This window comes from Copadichromis virginalis, linkage group LG8, assembly GCF_057382275.1.
Source record: "Copadichromis virginalis isolate Kocher_CV1m ecotype Utaka linkage group LG8, C_Virginalis_male_GT1.1, whole genome shotgun sequence".
Classification (NCBI taxonomy): Eukaryota; Metazoa; Chordata; class Actinopteri; order Cichliformes; family Cichlidae; genus Copadichromis; species Copadichromis virginalis.
Window position 1 is genome coordinate 30,592,723 of NC_140625.1, and position 22,584 is coordinate 30,615,306.

General features: G+C 42.3%; 1 protein-coding gene across 2 annotated transcripts in view; it reads left to right on the plus strand.

Annotated features, from left to right (window-relative positions):
• Positions 1–22,584, plus strand: part of grid1b (glutamate receptor, ionotropic, delta 1b) — a 627,414-nt gene that overhangs the window by 312,400 nt on the left and 292,430 nt on the right. The window lies entirely within an intron of this gene.

Genomic DNA, 22,584 nt, shown 5'->3' on the forward strand with positions numbered 1-22,584 from the left:
TTAGATGTTCTCTGACCCTCATAAATGATCTCCTATGAATGATCTCGTATCAGTCTGTGTCCTAAGGGAATGCAGGCTGAGGTTTTCTGTTTTTTTAAGGACACAGTAGATAAAAACAGCACATCAAACATAACAAAAGGTGACACGTTAAGACAGAGAAATCTCCTCTGCCAGTAAAGTGTCCTTCTGCCTTCGTGCCACAGCATGGGCACTTTAATGCCACGTGCAGCCATGAAGGAGGTCTGCGTGGTTCAAGTGAGACAACTGATTGCAAAGAGGCTGATGTTTGTTGGCAGCGCACAACGATAATCCACCAAACAGATGGAATCCAAGAGCTGCGGCCAAACAAAACCAAAGATTCACAATTACAGTCGCAGTCACTTCATTTTGCTGTGTAGACACAAGCAACAAGCAGCCGCTGGTTGTTTAACACAGAGCCTGTTGAATATTTTAAGCTTCACAAAGTCTGTAGATTGCTTGTTTGAGGAGTTTGTGCTCAATTTGGCGTCTGTGTTTTGGGGATAAACAAGTCAAGGGTTTGGATTTGGCGCCACTCGTCGTGCCGTCAACCTTTCTCTATAAACTTTTGAATGGTACACACTCGCCGACTGCACTTACGCTGAAAAATGCAGACACACCGAGCACCGATCGAGCCATTAGTGCGAGCTCGCTGGACATAAATGATTCAGGTATAATTCATCAGCTGCCATTACTGAAGTCCTGTGTACTGAATCGAACTGCACGACCTTTTCAAGCTTTTCAGTAGCAAAAAGCAGGATGTGTGTTTTTTCTGTTAACTGCACACTGAAGGTTTAATCCTGGGTACTTAGGAAACATATCTAATCCATACTGCCTGCTCTCTAAATGTCTGCACCAGCCAGACCTCATGAAATTTCATGAGAATGTCATGTCCAGAAATTCAAAAACTACCCTGAACAGGAAAAGTGAGAGAAATGTGCTTCCTGCTGCACAGAGCAGCGTACGTGACTCTAAACAGAATGAAGACACTTCCCGCAGATATCGCTCGCCTACGTTCAGACTCTCCAGCAGTCGGGATAGAGATTGCCTCTGGAAAATCTCCCATGGAGCCAAGTGATTATTCTTAGAGGATATTTACAGATTCTAGTCATGCACATGCTCATCCTTTCTCTCTGGTTTGATTGTGTCCACTGGCAAACCAGCAGATGAGTTAATTAAAGATGCCCTGTACATGCTGACAGTCATGTGATCAAGTCGAATGCACACAGACCAATATAATGTTTAAATATGGTGACCCTCTGCCATGTTTACTCCTCAGAAACTCTTTTTAAACCCACTCATGTCACTGACTGGCTGCCAGTGGACCTGCTCTTCCTCCAGCTGTCTGTTCTTTTTTTTCCCCGTCTCAACTTTTTGAAAAATGAAATTATAATTTTAATTAATAGTAAAATCTCTCTGATTTTTATTCTTTTGTGAATAAAATATGGCTTCATGAGATTTGCAAATCGTGAATCACTGCTGAAAATAAGCTGTGTCACTTTCCATAACATTTCATGCTCTCTGTTATAAAAACACCTTACAGTGACAAACGATTAATGTCTTTAGGACAATGATCTGTGCGGATATGTGGGCAGGTCTCAATCTTAAAAAACAAAATCAACTTCAGGCTTGATGAATGAGCCCTTCTGGTCACCCTCCTTGGTGCTGAGCCACTTTGGAAAAGATGTTTTACATTTTTTTAGGTGATAGATGTTGCTCGTTTTTTTTTTTTGTTTGTTTGTTTGTTTGTTTTTTGTGTCCCGTTTGGATCTTTAGCCATCAGAATTGTTGCCTTAAGGCCAAGATAGATGCCAAGCGGATTTATTTTACCAAGTGGATCATCATGGCCTTGCCATATTGGTCCATTTGATTGACCTTTATTATAATTATGAATTTATTTTATTTTCAGTTCCTACAAACGGGACAGACATGACTGGGGGATAGGACAGGGGGAAAGAATGAAAGAAAGAGAGGGAGAGAAAGAAAACCAAAGGGGAGAAGAGACGGTGAGAAGGGGGGAAGAAAGAAAAATAAAAACCAAACAACAACAAAAAAAAAAAACACCTGGGTCACCTGTATGGAGAAAAAAAACAGAAGAGAAAGCAAACAACAAATGTTGCTTGTTTTTTACTGTTCTATTCAATTTCCAATTTTATTCATACAGCACCAAATCACAACAACAGTCGCCTCAAGGTGCTTTATATTGTAAGGCAGACCCTACAATAATACATACAGAGAAAAACCCAACAATCATATGACCCCCTATGAGCAGCACTTTGGTGACAGTGGGAAGGAAAAACTCCCTTTTAACAGGAAGAAACCTCCGGCAGAACCAGGCTCAGGGAGGGGCGGGGCCATCTGCTGTGATTGGTTGGGGTGAGAGAAGGAAGACAGGATAAAGACATGCTGTGGAAGAGAGACAGAGGTTAATAACAGATATGATTCAGTGCAGAGAGGTCTATTAATACATAGTGAGTGAAGAAGAAACACCCAGTGCATCATGGGAATCCCCGGCAGCCTACGTCTATTGCAGCATAACTAAGGGAGGATCCAGGGTCACCTGGTCCAGCCCTAACTATATGCTTTAGCAAAAAGGAAAGTTTGAATCTTGAAAGTAGAGATAGTGTCTGTCTCCTGAATCCAAACTGGAAGCTGGTTCCACAGAAGAGGGGCCTGAAAACTGAAGGCTCTGCCTCCCATTCTACTTTTAAATACTCTAGGAACAACAAGTAGGCCTGCAGAGCGAGAGCGAAGTGCTCTAATAGGATAAAAATATACTACATGACAAGATGTGACAGGCTGTGATTGTCCAGGACTTTTATGTGAGGAGCAGGATTTTAAAATCATCTCTGGATTTAACAGGGAGCAAAGAACCGTGTCAGTACTCTTAATCTAAACACACTATTAATGAGGAGTGAAGATCACTAATTTTCATTTTATTGTAAAATAACACTTATCAGTAACACGTGTGTCCTGTGTGGAAACTTCTTCAGATGATTGTGTACTTCCAGCTGGAGCCGTGTTGAAACTTTAAAAGAAGTTCTTGAAGGTTTCAGTTATACAGGATCAAAAACTCCTCACTTCAAAAGGGAAAAAAGTCCCTCACGCTGCCAATCACTCGAAATCACTTGACATTTTGGTTCTTCATCTTCATCATGTAAAATCTTTTCCTTTCTTTCATCTTTTGTTGTAAGAATTTCACCTGATGAAAGTCTTAATAACATGAGCTGAAGTGACTGACAGAGAGGCTTTTTTTCACTTTTCAAAATGAAGTCAAGAAGCCAAGGCAGCACAGATACTTCACGTTCAACAGGTGCACACACACCCTCATTCTTTCAGCCAGCCCCATGTGTGCGTTTGAAGTGTAAAACTGGGGCCAACTTTCTCTGGAAGCGCAGAGTTCTTTTAAAAATATATGTAAGTGGCACAAAAATACAGCACTTTATAAAAAGAGTGACATTTAAAAGGCACTGAGAAACAAAATCACCTACAAACTCGATAAACGAGGCCTTCTGGTCACCTCCCTTGGAGCTGGACCACTTTGGAAAACATGTTTCAACTTTTTTAATAGTCGCTCACTTTTCGCTGTTGTTACAAGTAAACCAGGATGTGCAAGGTTATCATCTCCACTTTACTTTTCAGCACTACGTGGAGCCAGAAATGATCACCATTGCATGAGGGTTAGTAGATAGTGCTAACTTGGGTAGCAAGCTATCCTTGTCGTGGGTTCCAGTAGGATTTCCGAGCTCCCAGTTGGAATTTTTAACTCGAACACAGAATTGAGAAGTCCGGTGACTCCAGTAAGCAAAGGAGCTAAAGCCATCCTTACCAGCACACCAGCCAGTGAAAGGAGTCACTCACCAAACTTCAAACCTTCCAATAAGAACTCATGTTTGGTGTGCAGCTGTTATAAAGGTGCAGATCAGCTGTAGAGGTCAAAATCCCTTTTTAATCAGGACGTCAACACGTTTATTCTGCTGTTGTGAAACTGGACATGTGAAAACAGCCGTATTTCCTGCAGTGTGTCAAACAGCAGTGACTAACCTTATATATGTCTTAAGCTTTGTGGAAACTGATTATGGGAAATTAGTGTGAAATAAACGACGGGAAGACGGGAGGAGGAAAAGTAGGTCACCTGTAGGAAATAATCAAATAAACAAGTCTGCTCAGCTGCTTACCCTCCCTCCTCTGCCCACATGACTCGTCCCTACATCCCACCAGCTTTAATCTTTTATTCCTTTATCGCTCCGTCTCGACACTTGTGTGTCTCTCGGCATGTCCTGTCAGTCTCCAGGTGTGCTTCCCTTCTACCGCACATCTGTGTCTGCCCTGCGTCGTGTTGAAGTGGAGGCTGACTAATGGCTCTGTCCCTCAGCTGTCTCACGCTGATGAATGACACTCAGGGACCATCCTGTTCTCCATAATATATCATTAGCTCCTGCCCTAACACTCTCCACCTCCTCCGTTGTCTCGCACATGCATACACGCTCATAAACACTCAGGTGCCCACGCATTTAATGCCACATCTTTCTTTAATGTACTGGGCAGGAAACTCCACAAATACTGCTAACAATCACCAAATGACATGGAGCTATTACGTTTAAGGTGCTCTTTCCCTGTTCTGTGGGTCAGAAAGTGCAGCTCCACAATAGTTACAACAATAGTTACACTAACTGACTCACATCAAAGGTTTCTTTAAGTCATTATTGCTTCAGTCTAAAACACTGGGTTACAGTTAAAGCTGGACTCATGACCTCACAGGATCAACAATGAAGCAGTTTGAAATGTTCATACTGTCACATTCAGGAGGGGCTAACACACTAACCTGCAGGCTGAAGTCTGTAGAAGTCCAGCAATCATTCAAATCAGCCTAAACTGGTCAAAGCTGTAGGGAAACGTCTCATCATGTTTTTGGGCTCTTTGCTCCTTTACAGCTTTAATGCTTTGATTTAAAGTTTAAATGTAAAACTGCATCAAGATATTTTGTAGTGGGATGTCAGGACGAAGAGGTCGCCAATAAGAATATTGTTTAAAGATAAAAAAAATCAGTCTTCAGTTCAATTCAGTTTTATTTATACAGCGCCAAATCAAAACAACAGTTTATATTGTAAGGTAGACCCTACAATAATACAGAGAAAACCCAACAATCATATGACCCCCTATGAGCAAGCACTTTGGAGACAGTGGGAAGGAAAAACTCCCTTTTAACAGGAAGAAACCTGTTCAGCTTTAAAAGGAGGCTTTTACTCAGTTGTATATAGTATTTGTATTTGTATTCTATTTTTATCTTATTGTATATTTATTTTATTTTATTCTACTGTATATAGTATTTTATTTTATTCTATTCTGTACAGTTGTGTACTGTATTTATTCTTATTGTATTCTAATTTTTGCCTCATAACTTTTGCACTGTCCACTTCCTGCTGTGACAAAACAAATTTCCCACGTGTGGGACTAATAAAGGTTATCTTATCTTATCTTATCTTAAAAACTGCACTTTCCAAATAAATGGGCTACGTCCAAACACTGAGGGATTTGGGGCATTACATTGTCATAGACACCTGGGAAAACACGGCTCTGTTGCCGTTGGACTCTGATGTTGATGCTTTAACTGATCAATGATCTTTAAGATGATGCTTCCACTTCCATCAGACGTGCTGCAGAGTGTCTCAGAAGCATATCCCAGCTCCACATTGATTAAAACACCACCAGTCTATTATTTTATGGAAGGCATGTCAAGCTAGACAGAGCAGGTGAGCAGGGAAGGAAGTCCAGGCCAGGATCAGCTTTGGGAATCTGCTTAGTGCAAAATAGAATAGAATAGAATAGAATTCAACTTTATTGTCATTGCACATGCACAGGTACAAGGCAACGAAATGCAGTTTGCATCCATCCAGAAGTGCTTAGTGATATAGATATATTACAATATATATTAGCAATAATATAGATATGTGAGTATATTACAGAAATGGGTCTATTATGGTATGTTATAATGTACACGGTATGAAGTATGTTGTGAATATTCTATAACTATAAGTATGTACAGGCTGTAGTGAGTACAAGCTATGTACAGGCTATGAACAGGATATAATATGAAAAACTATACAGAATATGAAATAAATAACTTTACAGAATCTGAGATATACAGCTATACAGAAATGGGAACTATGCAAGTTGTAAACAGTTGTAGGATTAAAGATTATTGAATGTACAGAATGATTATTTACACAGAGCTATACAGTAGTGCAGTTAAGATAAGTGAGATATAATTCCTACAGAGGTATATAAAGTGCTAGTGGTTGTGAGTGGTGGTTCAGTCCATGTTATTATTGTGTGTTTGAGGGTACAGTTGTCCATTGTGGGTGTGTGTATGTTCAGTCCATGTGTTAACGTGGGTCAGATGTCAGGAGGCAGAGTTCAGGAGTCTGACAGCTGTGGGGAAGAAGCTGTTCCGGTACCTGGTGGTCTTAGTCCGGAGGCTCCTGTGGCGCCTCCCAGAGGGCAGGAGGGTGAAGAGTCCATGTGATGGGTGACTGGGGTCTTTGATGATTTTCCCAGCCCTTTTCAGACACCGCTTCCTGTAGATGTCTTTTATGGCAGGAAGTGGTGCTCCGGCGATGCGCTGGGCAGTTTTCACGACCCTCTGCAACGCCTTCCGGTCCGAGGCAGAGCAGTTCCCGTACCAGACTGTTGTACAGTTGGTCAGGATGCTCTCGATGGTGCAGCGATAGAAGTTCACCAGGATGTCTGAGGACAGGTGGTTCTTCCTCAGAGTCCTCAAGAAGAAGAGGCGCTGGTGAGCCTTCTTGACCAGCTTGGAGCAGTTGGTCGTCCAGGTGAGATCCTCGGAGATGTGGACTCCCAGGAACTTGAAGCTGCTCACACGCTCCACAGCCGTCCCCTTAATGTGGATGGGTGGATGTGGGTCAGCATTCCTCCTGTAGTCCACGATGAGCTCCTTGGTCTTCTCGGTGTTAAGCAGCAGGTTGTTTCTGTCGCACCACTCAGCCAGACGATCCACCTCCTCCCTGTAGGCGGCCTCATCGTTGTCACTGATGAGGCCAATCACCGTGGTGTCATCTGCAAACTTAATGATGGTGTTGGAACCATCAGCAGGTCTGCAGTCGTGGGTGAAGAGGGAGTAGAGGAAAGGGCTCATCACACAGCCTTGTGGTACACCGGTGTTCATTGTGATGGTAGATGAGCAGTGGTTATCCAGCCGGACATGTTGGGGGCGGTTGGTCAGGAAGTCCAGTGACCATTTGCAGATGATAAATAAATAAAAGACCCCGCACAGACGACATGCTCTGTCTACAGTCATTTGGATCCTCACAAAGGATTAAACAAAACTGTGTTAGAGACATGCAGGCAGTGTAAATGGTAAACACATGAATTCATCCCTGTTTGTTATTTTATTAAATATGAGCCGTGCTGTAGAGGGCAAGTCAGACATCTCTCTGAGTAAAAGTGATCCGAGTCGAAAACGCTCCGACGGTCACGTTCAGCTCGAAGCTGCGTCTGAGTAAATGAAGAAAGAAATATACGGGGCGAGATGAGACGAGATGGAGGCTCAATACAGCTAATGGTTTTGTTGTGTTTGCTGCACATTAGCTTCGTCCAGGCCTGAAACTCATTACTGAACACGACTTCTCCATCCGCTGAGGCTCACACTGATATTTACAGGCTGAACCTGCAGAGGCTGATGTTTTCGGACAGTCTGTGTTCATCTAATTATTTAGAAATGAATTATATTAAGTTTCTGGCTATTTATGTGTCAATATCTGTCTGCTTTTGTTGACGGCAGGAGAAACACAGGTATGCACAGGCCCTTCAAATGAAAGAGAAAAAATCAATATTGCAGCAGGAAAATAAACAAGGCTCTGATGCGTTTGATGAACGGCGGATGATCCGATCATTTATTAGCTACTACTTCATCTGCTGTCTCGACGCAGCACTTTCCAAACAAGAAATACAACAAGAAACACAAATATTAGAACAAGAACAATCCATGTAAAAGTAATCCAGAGATTTGAATTTGGAAACTGTTTTTTATTTTTGCTTACTTTAAACATGGGAACAGTCAAACAGTGCAGTGAGGTGGGGACCATGTGTTTCCCAGTTCTGTCACATTGTTGTTTCAAGTGGAAATCAGGTTTGTTTGTTTGTTATTTAATTAGCATTATACGTTAATTGGAAACAAGTCTGGTCTCTTAATCCTGCACTACTCCTCCCATACACATGGGACTCTGTGTAAACTGGAGGCTTATACTCAAAGTGGCATGAAGCAAGCTCACAGGTGACTGCTAGCATCGCATTCCTCGCACGGATACTCAGTCGTTTCAGTAAATTGTACTTGTTTATAAAACTACTGCTGCTAACAGGGACAGGTACTCTGCTGGTCCTCACAGCTGACATCAGTAAACTGATCAGTCTGTGCATAACTGTCATGGAAATATCAGCAGGAAACAAACTGGATTGCAATGGTGGGAACAAAGTGCGCATTGAGGAGACACAGGAGACGTCATTTCAGCCTAAACTATGTTTTATCGTTTTGCTCATAAAGAATCCAGATGTGCGTGATGTTCATGCAGATCCACACATTAATTTCATGCTAACACGCTAACCTCTGCTTTTACCAGCAGCACACTCGATGATTACTTTTTGATTATTTTAATCAGGAAACCACGTGACTGCGTCACCTTTGCTCCCTCTCAGCTGAACCCTCTATTAGTCATGAATCGAGCCTAAGACGAGTTCCTAATCAGCATTTCAGCAGTTTAGCTTCCAGGCTGACACGACTGCAGGTCTAACACAGACCGCACTGCTGCTTCTCACTGCATCTGTCTCCATTAACGGGAAAAAAGATGCTGTGATGCATGCATGCGCATGCCGCCAGCATCCACGGGGCTTTGGCTGGTTGGAGGCTGAAGCCTGGGGATTGTCATCCATAATAAAGTGTGGGTCTGCAGCATTATTAGCTTTGCAGGTCATTCATTTCACCCCCTTATTAACAGGGACATTGTCAAGCAGCAGCTCAGAACAGTGAAAGGGTGGGAGTGGGGTGGTGTTGTGGGGGTGGGGGTGTAGGGCATTATGGGTAATGGGGCTACAGATCCATGGAGATAGATAGTTTAATTAAGCATGAGAGAAATTAAGACCCCATCGGCCCGAGGTGAAAAATGAGCTCTGAGGGTGGAGGAAGCCATGTTGAACAGAGAGGGTGGGGCGTGTGTGTGTGTGTGTGTGTGTGTGTGTGTGTGTGTGTGTGTTGATGGCAGTGATAAAGAGACAAAACCACCACTGCTGCCATTGTGTACATCAAACATATTTAAATGGATTTGGTTATTAAATGTCAATCAAATGTAACATTTTTAATGATGCAGGTAAAGAAAAAGAACTCTCAGCCTCTTCATGCAGATTTCGAGTTTGTAGCTTGAAGAGTTTCTGGCAGAGTTGACTGTGATTTGTTCAATGCAAATATTTAGTCTTAAATTTCAAACTGAATCTAAGCCAACTCAACTCTTCAGCCTGAAGCTTTGATGCTTTGCATTCCCTTGATGGAGCTTTTGATAATGTAATTAAATTCAAATTAAAGATAATTCCTTGTCATCTGGAAAAGGAAATTAAATTGCCAGAAAAATAAAGTAAAATCACTTTGGCACAGTGTCAGCAGCGGTGCAGACGCTGTATCGCATTAAAGCAAAGCTACGTCCCTGCCCACAGCTGTGCCACCACCTCTGGTTTGTCATCAGAAAGAATGGGAGCCAACTGGTGGTTTCAGGCATGTCCCACCGGGAGACATTATATGTCTCATCTGGCTTTGGAACGCCTTTGTGTCCCCAGAGATGATCTGGACCAAGAACCGGGAGAGGGAGGTCTGGCCATCTCTGTTTAGAGTCCTGCCCCAGTGACCCCACCCCGACCCCGGATGGATGGATGATGATGGGTAAAGGCAGCTCTTCATCAGCTCTGCAGTGACTTCTGTCCTTCATAGACTAACACATCTTGAGTTTTGTGTCAGTCTGGTTTGTTTAGGTGTTGCAGGAGGATCATTATTCTGTAGATTTTGTAGCTTCTCACATTTTATTTCTGCTCATTAGCAGTGTTAGTCACAGATTTAAGAAAACTAAGTAATACATTAATGAGCGTAAGAAATAAATTCAAGTAAAACAGAGAAATGAAAAAAAAAACCAGACGCCCCTCAGAGCAGTAGCCATGTTTTATTATAGTAACATGATAATCCTTTGGTCTGCTTCCTGCTCATGACAAAGAGCATCTGCGAGTGGCCACCGGGGCGACTGCTTTCATCACTCATCAATCATCTTTTTTAATTTGAAATTTTTGTTTTCTGTAAAATATTTTTAGCATTTTACTTTTAGAAAGTCATTAAAATTATGAATCAGTCCAATAAAATCAAAAATAAATCAAACTAATAAATAAAATAATACAATAAAAAGATGAGTGATGTGAAATAGAGTAATTGTTTAAAACTTCTGATTTTGACTGATTAATTTAATCCTCACTTTTCCTCTAAATTCTTTGCTCAGTTTGCAGTTTGGTGGTTCAGCTCATCCTGAAGCCACTGATGTTAAACTGTCCTGGACTTAACTTTTAACCACATTTAAGCAAAAAGCATTCAGATGAAAGACAGGAAACCGGCGCTAAGATAGACGTCGAGTTCGGAAGATTGAGGGAAGGAGGGGAAAAAAGGAGGGATGGTTAATTGGAGATGTTAACTTTTAAGTGAGGAGGAGGAGGGAGGCGCTGATGGCGATATTAACTTCAGAGGATGGCTGAAAAGAAACACAGCAGGAATCAAAACAGGAATCCCAGTGGGAGCAAAACAGACTGAGACATCAAGATGGTGAAGATGTAAGAAAGAGAGGAGAGGAGGATGAGTGAGATGACCTTAAAGTGCCGTATGGGGGGAAGTGATGGTTCAGACATGGTGGCAATCACTGCTCATGCTCACTCTGCACAGTTCATTACCACGCAGGTCTGATGTTCTTCTCCATTAACAACATATTTTGGAGCCTCAGGTAATATCTGGGAGCACAGCATCATGACGAAGTCATAACGTACATACTGAGCTCACTGTCTTGGTTGCACGAGCATTTCCAGGCTGACGTCACCCATTTACACACAAGCACCGAGATGTGCCGTCGTCCCCAGGCTGTCAAACACTGCTGCATGTAATGCACTTTTTGTGGGCTGATGGTTTGGCTCTTATAGCTGTTTTTAAGATTTTATTATAATCAAGACCCAAAAATGCAAACTGAAATGAAGAGAGAGCTCACGTCAGAGGTGAAAGAAAGTTCTTCCTTCTCACAGTCGACAAACGCTTCTTACATGGGGTCGTCTGATCGTTGGGGTTTTCTCTCTGGAGTGTTTTTACCATCCATCCATCCTTCCTTCCATCCATGCATGCATCCATCCATCTGTCCGTCCACCCACCATCCATCCATCCACCCATCCATCCGTCCTTCCATCATCCATCCACATATCCAGTTCAGGTTCACAGGAGGCTGAAGCCCATCCAAGCTGCCTTGGCTTTACAGACACATTTACATCTTTGGGGACTTTAGAATCGGCATTAACCCAACCCCACTAACTGCATGTGTGTGGACTGTGGGAGGAAGCCAGAGAGAACCCACGCAGATCCAGGTGGAACATGTACACTCCACACAGAAAGACCTGTCAGATAGCGCTACATAAATTAAATTGAACTGAACTGAAGTAAATGAATGCAGGTCTATAACCAATATTTTATATAAAAAACGATAACTGATGGCTCACTTTAAGACTTTGTTCTACTTGCAGAAAGCGTCTGCTGCCAGGTGGGGGCAGCAGCCTTGTTGGGGTACTCCTGGTTGGTCTGTCAGTCGACTGCAGACAAGAGCAAAGTTAGAACACACAAAGAGTCGACTGCAGGGGGTCGTGTAGCTGTTGCCTTACCTCACAGCATAAAACACTTCGAGGTGGCTGTTGCTGTGATTTGTCGTTATATAATTACATTTAATTTATTTGACAGCGGCACTGTCTGCGCTTTTTCGGTTTGAACTTAATGATCTGTCTCCTGTTCCTTGTGTCGTTCCTTCATTCCCTTTTCTGGATGGTTTATCAACCAATCAGCATCTAACCTACACACAGTCAAGTTACACACTGTCAGGTTTCAGTGAGGGACTACACGGGAACACATTTGCATAGGTTGAAAACTCCTGTTCATTGGCTTTCTTTAGCGAAGTACCTACACAAACAGACACGACCACGGTACCATGAAATAAGCATAATTCACATACAAATTACAGGCTTTGGCTTTGGTTGTGCTCGGCTGGTTTACTTGTTTAGAAAAGCCCTGCACACTGAAATATTGAACGTACCAACCCAGCATGTTTAGATGTGGTGCAAAGAGGTCTTTAACGGTCCATAGGTAACAAGTTGAGAGTTAGAGGTCCATCTCTGACACAGGTATATAAAACCTGGGCTGCTTTTTCCACTTTTATTCTTGATCAGACACTGTAATCATTTTCATTTAGTCTGTTAAAAAACAAACTTGGGAAAAATTGTTTGAGCCAAGATGGTGCAAACACGCTCTTCATACCTCGTGCTGTATCGCTGAACTGATGAGCACCAGCAAAACATATTTTCACTCATATTTTTACAGAAAATAGATGATGTGTTTGGGGAATTTAAAGATGCAGAGGAGGACAAATAGTAATTAAGAAACAGTGGATCCCCTCATCTCCCTGCTTTGTTTCATGCCGGTGATTTGTTCAATAAGGCCTTGCCTGGTAGTTCTAATCCTTTTGTTTTGCTGTGCCAGTCTGGCTATCTGTTTTCAAAGCCTATCGATTATCTTTGCTTCCCTGCCCCTGCACTTGGCACATGAATGAATCTCATTTCCCCTCCTATTGTTTTCCTGTAACATAAAAACAATCCAGCTGTCGTCTTAATTCACGGAGCCAGAAACCCTGAAAAGGTGGAGGTGGGATTAAAAGCAGCCGCTGGATTTTCAGGAGTGGCAGGCGATCTGATATGAGCCTCTGCTGTATTAGCGAGGAAAGAAAGTCGTTTCATCTTTTCTTCTAAAACGTCCCACGTGACTGATAAAATTTACATCTACACAATATCTGAGGTGCAACTAGTGGTCAGTAAATCCCAGTTTTCCTCTTGGACTTGGTAAACTTCCAAACTCATGGCTTAGTCGCCAAGCTCTGAAAAGTCCTGTGCTCACTCTTGATACCACTTTATCTGGGAACAATCACAGTGATAGTTGGCAGATGACAGAGCTGCACGTCCAAAACTAGATGAACATGCAGAGGTCACGGTGAGGCCACTGACTGCTTCAGAACTTCCAAAGTCAGTTTTCAACTTCCTGTTGTTGTTTCAAAATATCACAAGAACCAAGTCGCTCATGAGTTCTTGACACTATTTTTATCTCCAGTCAACAAGTATCAATGACAACTCATGCCAAGTTCATTCAGTGCTTATAAACTCCTGGGAAAGACCTGAATTTGATAGATTTGAAATTTGATTTATCCCAAAGGACTCGTTATTTCCATTTAATGAGTCTATTTTGGTTGTGCTCTTTTTCTTCTCCTATTGAAAAACTGCTGACGATAGAGTGTGTACACTTTTTACAGACCTTCTACTCCTCTCTGTAACGTTTAAAGTCCAAGGTTAAAGCAGAGTATTAGGGATAACTAAGTATTCGAGCCCCGCAGAAACCAAAGTAGCTGTAATTTGATGTCCTTGGTGTGATTTATGGGCTGAAACGCACTCGGATCATGCTGGTGTTAAAGCCTTGATATGCTGGCAACCTGTTAGTTTTGTTTGTGCCGTGATAATTTGATAAAGCAGATGAATCGCTGTTTAGACCACCTCTTTGCAAATGGGTCTAATTAAGTGGCGATAATCAGAGGGTAGCATGAAAAGCTTCGTTTTCTCAGTTTACTGTGATGTGGGATTGAGATGTGCCGAGCGTGCTGGTGGGATATATCAGCTTGATAAAACATGACATACCTGAGCAGTCTCACAGCATCTCAGGGAATGGTAACCTGGATGTATTCAGCTGTGCTAGCAGCTCGGTGCCCTTCAGACTACTGTTCGAATCCTGACTGCGTGACGGATGTTTTTGGGGTGAGCACCTCTGTTTTTGGAGGCCTGAGAAATGGTCAGTGACGTCTGTATGAGTGCGATGACCTCCATCTGCAGCTGTCACCTGGTGTTTTAGCTCTACAGTGGGTCACAAGGACAGTCCATCAACCCCAGCTAACTTTTTACCTTATCTTTGGCCAAGTTTCAGCAGCAGAACACCTCGCTGCATCCCCTCGTCCCAGAAAAGTTGTCATATCCTCCTGAGAACCGAGGGAAAAAGAATCTGTGATTTCCTTCCTCCTTGGAGCTGAAAGACGCCACCAAACACATCAATGGCAAGCCAAGGATATCTTCTATTTAATACATCAGGACTCAAGTAAGTCCAAAGATATAGACTAAAAACTAGTGCTGTCAGCATTAATCTCGTTAAAATGACGTTAACGCCATAACCGCGGCAAATCTCTGTTAGCGAGTCAGCGTGGATCGCACCGTGCGTCAATGCCTTAGCACGGTTAGCTCGTTAACGTTAGCGCCATGCAGCCCTACGCACGACATAATGAAGGCTGGTTCTCAGGAGGACATATCAGTCAGGTTTCTGGTAGTGGGAGATGGCCATCACTGATACTGCTCTCCTAATGCAAGCCAGAAAAATAAAGGTTGATGAACTTATGGTATATTTCACAAACTGTGCATGCTGGGAAAGTATACTGAACATTTGAGTCCAATAATATATTTATTCAATTTTCAACACTTTGCAGTTCTTTCCATTTGACTTTATCCTGCGGTCCCTCGATACTCTGTCGGTGTCGTTATACATGTCCCACAATAAAACCGCGTTTATGCTGAAGGACTAGACGGCTTTTCATTTGCAGAAGTGAGAATGTGCTGTGCTTGTATACGGCAATAAACTAAATTGGCAGTGGGAGCGAATGCCAAAATAAGCCTTTCTATAAAAATAGAGTTCCTGCAGTGGAAAAATGACTCATATGACCAATTACAGCGATCCAACAGACAAAGAAAGACCGACCGGCATCAATTGCAATCCTACTTCAAATAAAGGCTCGTAACTTTCTGCAGTTGAAGTAAATAAAGGCCCGGGTTAGTCTTTGAAGAGAGGTGGTCATTAGCTTTGGGCAGCAAAGGGAAAAATCACAGTTTCTGCTAAAATACAACATTTTCCACGTTTCTATATTTCTTGGATGATGACGAGTCCTGAAAGGAATATGAGATGCATCGCTGTCAACGTCACGAGGTTACCAAGCGGACATACCAGGCCTGCGTCGCCACCTCGCTCATGTTTGCTACCTCGTTTAGAAAATCCAGGTGTTTCATCAAGAAATTCATTTCCAAGTGCAGAGTGAGCATTCCTGAATACGTGGATACTCACTGTTAACACAGGACTTTTGTCTAAATCCGTTCCCCCTTATTCAAGGATGAGAGGAGTTTGTCTCCTGTAGATAATTTCAAAGCGAGGCATTGATAAAATCACACTAATAAGGAGACGGGCAGAGGGAGGGAGATCTTTGTCTCGCTCTGACTCTAATGGTTTTTGTCTCCCGCCGTCTGGTAGGAGTCGCTCTGTAAGTGTCATTAGGATGCACGGGGAGTCGCTTCGGCTAAATATTGTGCAGGCTTCATTTAGCACAGATGAAACCATGACTCACTGTGGACTCATAGAGCAAGTGAGTCACGTCGCAACCCAAATCATTTTCTCCGGCTGCTGAGTGAGTTATCCCAACAGCTACCGGCATTGTGTTTCTGAAGCCTCCAAACCTTTTAGTCCCATTCTGGTGTATTATGTTAATTGGTCCTCGATGATTTCAGGGCTGGACCGACTGCAGATTGGACTCCCCGATGCTCCGAGGCTCATTAAACATGTGATTGTTCTTGTCATGTGGAGAGACGTCAACAAGAGACGCGTCAGCTGTTGTGGATCTTTGTTTAATCGCAGATCAGAACCTCAGGGAGCTTTTATTTTGATAGGAGGCAGGGGATTTGTTTTTTTTGCATATAAATTTAAAGCTGTGCTAACTGATGTTTTACAAGAGACTACATCACATGTTTGGCACTGCTGATTCCCCCTCAGCTGCACAAAACATCTCCAACCTCTACACAACTGCATATGTTCACGTGGAGTGATGGAGAGCGCTCAGGCAGATAATCAGTGTTGAAATCTGATGAAAAATAAGAACGGGCCCCTGGTTTAGCACTCCACAGCACCACACTGTGTCTATGAATCTGAAAATACCAACAACAATAAAGCCACTGAAGCTGAACTGCACTATTGCCCAGAAAGCTGACAAGAGAGCCGAAGCGTTCAGGTGAAAGCGGCGATGACGTTCCTGCAGGTGGATTAGCCGCTCCTTAAGTTCTAAGGACCACCTGACCTCAGCGCTGTGCTGGACGCCCTGATTTATTTTTATTAAATTGACCTATGAGCTCAATTCCAATCTCATCTGGCAAAAAAACATTTACTAATTTAATACAAGATTACACTCTAAATCCTTCAGTGCAAGTTCATTAGCTCCATTTTCACGGCGGCGACATTTGTCTCATTATCTCGGAAACTATTTCCATTTTGTTGGTGCCGTTACTGCCCCGTCATCGCTTCTCCGAGCTGTCGGATGCTGACGAAGCAGGACTTGAACGCTGTTCTGTTAATAAAGATGAATTTCATGCAGAAATTGGCTGAATGTTGATGATCTCTCCCCCGTCCTCCGTTTGTTCGCAGCTCGGAGACATTCAGCCCGAGTTCAGCCAAATTTCATTCGTCAAACATTAAGAAGCAGGGTCCCTGTGACCAGCCAGCTGTTCTGCTACGCCATTTCCTTTTTCTTCCTCTGTGGAGGACTACCTGGCTGTGCTTTACGCTCTTCTACCCCAGCAGCATTTTTCACATTTCCCCCGGTGAGTGCTCAGTCATAACATGCCTGCTGCCCTTTGGAGCATCTCCTGACCTTTCAGTCTGGACAGATCTTCTCCTGCAGAGAAAGTTGGGCTCTAACCGGAGACCAAGGCTTTCCGAGAGGTTTAAACTACGGCTGTCTAAGTGTCGGAGGAGAAGGCGGGAGGGAAAACATCTCCGTGTAGCTTCAGATGACATTTCAAAGAAAGTATGTGTGAAAATAAATCGTCTGAAAGGAGCTGGCACCTTTAAGCAGTCAGAATAACTGAAGATCCACCAGGAAGCACATAGTTTTACTTTGCAGCATCTATAGGAAAGAAAATCTTGTTCTCAAACCACTGCAGTCTTAATATGTTCAAAAATAATCCACATGGACTTTTATCTATCCTGACTTCTTGCTTTGATTTGCAACAGGATGTCCATTTTAAACCCCTCCCACATCCTGTCTCCTAAAAAACGCTGTAAGCTGCCATCAGCAGTCAGTGTGCTCTGGGTGAGGCATATTTCTGCCCTGAATATAAATGCTAAGTGGAGACGCATTTTAATGAACCTTCAAACCAGCAAGATTTACGGTCTCTCTTAACCCCAGTGTTTGTTTTCATGCAACATGCTCTCCTAAGTATGATTTATTGCTCTGTTTAACAAATCCCAACACTTAAAGGGCACCTGTGCTGCTCATTGCTGACTGTCCTGAAGTAGCTTTGCATGATTCACGGCTCAAAATAACTCTTCTGCACTTTACACTGGGCCTGAGTGCAGCTTCTCACTGCACCCGTCTGAAATGCTGCCCTCCGATCCTCTAACCGGGTCTCCTCCTCCACAGATTCTGGGATTTGTTTTAAACAACAGATCTTTACAGGTTAGCTCTTACCCTTTGTTATGGGCCTTAGTTTGAAACTGTGAGTGTGGACGTGTGTGCTGTATGTTCAAACATGTCTGCTTTTCTTTATGTGTGGCTTTTATTCAAACGTCAAAGTTTGAAATTCATTTTGTAACTCGCCGTACAGATGAAGTTATGGATGATTAACTGTGGCATCGTGCAAACATTAAATTAGTTCATGCGAAGCTGAAGAAATCTGGGCTTTCAGGAAACTTAAATCGTGCCGTCTGCAGTTTGGCCTCCTGCTCTGACTTCTGTGGTCTGAACAGGGTTTGATGTACCTCGTTCAAACAGGGGAAGAGCTCAGAGGGAACCATTAGCTGGGTCCTCTGTGCTGCCTCAGCACTGTGGAAAAGGAGCATTTTTGAGCTCCACATCTTTTTAACAGGTGATTTTAAATGTAGAGAGGTGAGGTAGGAGACGATAGTGTCGCTGTCTGAGGATGGAAAAATACAGAGAGCAACTGTCTCAGTAGGAAGCAGAGCTCAGATGAGACAGTTTCACTTAGAGAGCGAGAGCTACACGGGTGTTTGGAGGCTGGACTGGAAACAGTGCAGATTTTAGGGGTCACGTCAGCAGCAAAGAGACAAAAAAGGTTGAAATTTCACAACAAAAAAGCAGCTATTATATGACAGTGTTAGTGGATGAAGTGAAGAGTTGGAGACTTTTGCATTAATCTCCCCAAAGTCTTAGTGGGGGGATAAATGAAGGGTGCACATGGTCCTTGTGCTCAGATGAAGCGTCAGGTCTTCTTAGGGAGTAAAATTAGTCTTTTTTGAGAGATTTCAACAAACCTGGAAACATAGAAGAGCGCTAGCATGAAAACCCTCGGGACGTTTATCTGGCAGACGCTCGATTGGATTTCATTCCTCACGGGTCCTGATCCCAAACATTTTTCAGCAGGGAGAGGGCAGCAGAAAGCGTGGAAGCACCGGATGATGGCAGCAGATTTAGTGAAGACACAGTCCCTGGAGGGGGTGGCTGCTGCATCAGAGAGTAGATTTTATGTTGCGTTCAGAAAACATGGCAGCTCATGTAGTTTGGAGAGCTTAATGTGTTACGGGAGGATGCAGGGAGAGGTCTGAAAGGGAAGGATTGATAGGGAGGCCTGTTCTGTCGGGGTTTGTAGGGAAATGATGAAGAGAGTGGTACAACTGCACAAACCCGGTGATAAGCCAGAGGTCAAAGGTTCATGCAGCCCCGGGGGCGAGGCTGCTGCTACACTTGTGCTGGAACTTCATTTCAATACGACATGACTCTGTGAGTCATTTACAAACAGGACGGGAGCAGCCGGTTCGTCGCAAGCAGAAAAGAATATAAACGTATGTCATACATGCATCATACATACTTACTGTTGTCTGGCAGTAAGAGTCTGTAGGATGGAAACGGGCTTCAGTAACTGACAGGCTCTGGTGTAAGACTGTAGACTTGTATCAAGACAACGGACTTAAAGAGATAAAACCAACCGGACTGACAAACCTTTGTTTCTATGCTCTTTACTGTAGCGTCACATCTTTCACAGGGAGCCTGACGTCCACAGTTCTCAAGATATCATTTTCATTTTGGTTTTAATGGACTTTGACCTTCATTGTTAGCCCAATGTCAAAGCAGACCTTGAAGAAAAGTGTCAAGAAACAATATCGAATAATAAATCATACGACAGGACATGGAGAGATCTTTGCAATGCACTTGTTATTTGATTTGAGTTTTAGTTTTAGTGTAGCCCTCGGCCTTCTGGGGGCGTTTAGTGAAAACTGGATGTGCAGATTTCACGGAGGGGTGTTGTGCACGTATCTGTGATCTATATTTCATGTACTGTCAAAGTGCCTGCAGCTGAATCAGGTCCAACAGTAGAAACAGTTATGTGATAGAGCTCATGGATCACGCTGAAACCCCTGCGTGCTGTCCGTGGTCCTGAAACTTGACGAAGGTTCAAATCCACCATCTGACCAGAGCGTTGGCTGGCGTGGGTTACTCCAGCTTCCTCCCACAGTCCAGACACATGCAGGTAGTGGGGTTAATGTTTGAGTGTGTCTGTCTGTGTGAGCCCAGCGACAGACTGAAGACCTGTCCAGGTGTACTCCGCTTTTCGTCCTATCACCGCTGGGATAGGTGATAAGCAGAAGAGAATGGATGGATTTTAAAAGAACTCAAAAAACACATTTTTCCTTAAAGTTTATTAACATCAATGAATTCATCGTACTTGGAGGTTGGGAGGACGAGGCGAGGGGGTTGGCTCTGAAACCCTAGGTGCTGATCTGATTGGCTCGTGTCTTCACAGGATGGTTTATGAGAGCCTGTATTTTCTTCTCAATGTGTCGTTTAGTGTATTCTTTTTTTTTTTTAATTCATATTTTTATTAAGGTTTCAAAAGCAGGCATTCACAATATGTACATCATGTAAGCATTCTTCATACTTAGGTTATCTGCCTTAGATACTGAAATAGTATTTTAATTTACATCCAAGTCATAAGGGAAGAATACTTATAACGATAGAAGTAATTGAAACCATCACATAATCCGAAAATCAAAAAACAAAAAACAAAACTAACAAACCTAAGAAAGAGAAAAAAAAAAAAAAAGAAACAAAAAAAAAAGAAACAAAAAAAAAACACGGATGTGTTGGTATGGGGTGATCCTATAAATATATATACATACATCATAATTATTGGTTTGTAATAGTAAAATCTGGCCTATGAGGCGTGATATATTTGACCCAGTTTTCCCAATATGATGCAAATTTCTCCAGCTTGTGGTTAACAGAAGCTGTTATCTTTTCCATGTTATAAATTTCCATTGTGATTTCCATCCATGTACTTATGTTTGGGCTCTCTGGGGATAACCATTTTCTGGTGATATTCTTTTTACAGGCCACCAATAAAATATTTATTAAATGTTTATCATATTTAGGCCATTCCTGAGGTATATATCCAAAGAACATAGTCTTACTCTCGAGAGGTATTTCACGTTTAAAGATATCCTGTAAGGCATTATGTATTTCTCTCCAATAATCCCTCAAGATTGAGCAGTCCCAGAAAATATGGTAATGATTTGCACTTTGATTTCCACAGTTCCTCCAACAAGCAGGGGGGTTATCATCATAATGAGACTTCTGAGAAGGTGTTATAAAGTATCTGATTAGGCACTTCCAGCCAAATTCCCTCCACTTTTGTGAGCTGGTACACATCCACTGATATCTCCATATTGCCGTCCATTCTTCCTCTAATATTTTTATCCCTCCTTCCTTCTCCCATTTTGTTCTAATATATGAAGTCGAATGTGGTTTCAAATCCATTAGACCCTTATAGAGATATGATACAATTCTATCAATAGTTTCTGAGTTATAGCTTTTTATAAACAGTTCCATCAAGCGTGTGTTTATCATTGTTACGTTTCTCATCTTCGTGTCGGCATAGTGCCTTAACTGCAGATATCGATAGAAGTCTTCTTTTTCTAATGAAAATGTTTTTCTAAGCATGTCAAAGCTGAACAATTTTCCATCCTTCATTATACTGCACAGGGCTGTTATGCCCTTACCTGTCCAGTCCTTGAATCTAGAATCCAGTTCATTAGGTTTGAACTCTGAGTCGTAAGCACACCATTTAAGAACTGTAATATTGGTCTCGAGTTTATATTCCTTTATAATAGTTCTCCATGTTTTAAGGGTCCTTTTCACCCACATGTTATCAGTATTTTTTATATAGGTTTGTAAGTTATTGTCAGCTAGAGTTGCCTGAATAGGTATAGACAGCATTTGTTCCTCAATGGTTTTCCATTGGGCAGTGTATGATGGGTTACACCAGCATATTATTGCTCTCATCTGCGCTGCAAAGTAATAATATCTGAGGTCAGGGAGGCCCCATCCTCCCTTTTGCTTAGCCAGCTGTAGTGTTTTAAGGCGAACCCTTGGTCTTTTACCTTGCCATATATATCTAGATAACATTTTATCCCACTCATTAAATTGACTTTGGTTAATCTCTATTGGTAGGGTTTGAAATAGATACAAAAATCTTGGCAATACATTCATTTTAATAGAATCAATTCTTGAATTAAAACTAAAGAAAGGAATTAAATTCCATCTTACTATATCTTCCTTTATTTTTTTGTATAAGGGTAGGTAGTTCTGTTCAAATAGTTTTGTAAGATCTTTCGGTAAATTTATGCCTAAATATTTAAAACACTCCGTTTGCCATACCAGAGAGTAACTACATTTTATTTCTTCTGGTGGGCTGTAGTTATATGAGAGTAGCTGGGTTTTACCTATATTAATTTTATAGCCTGATAATTGGCCGTATTGTTCAAATGACTGCATCAGCTTGGGTAAAGAATATGTTGGGTGTCCAAGGTAAATCAAAATGTCATCCGCGTAGCAAGCCAGTTTATATTGTGTCCCTTTGATAAAAATTCCCTTAATGTCCTTGTTTTGCCTGATGGATTGAGCTAGTGGTTCCAAGTATAGTGCAAAAAGTAACGGTGACCATGCACAGCCCTGTCTAGTGCCCCGTTTTAGGGTAAAACTGTTGGATAGGCATCCATTAATTTTGATCCTGGCTGTAGGATTATCATATAATGCTTGTATCGTTTTAATAATCATATCATGAAAGCCAAATTTATATAGTACCCTGTAGAGGAACTTCCAATTGACACGTTTAGTGTATTCTTATGTGCGGGATATTGTAGTGTGT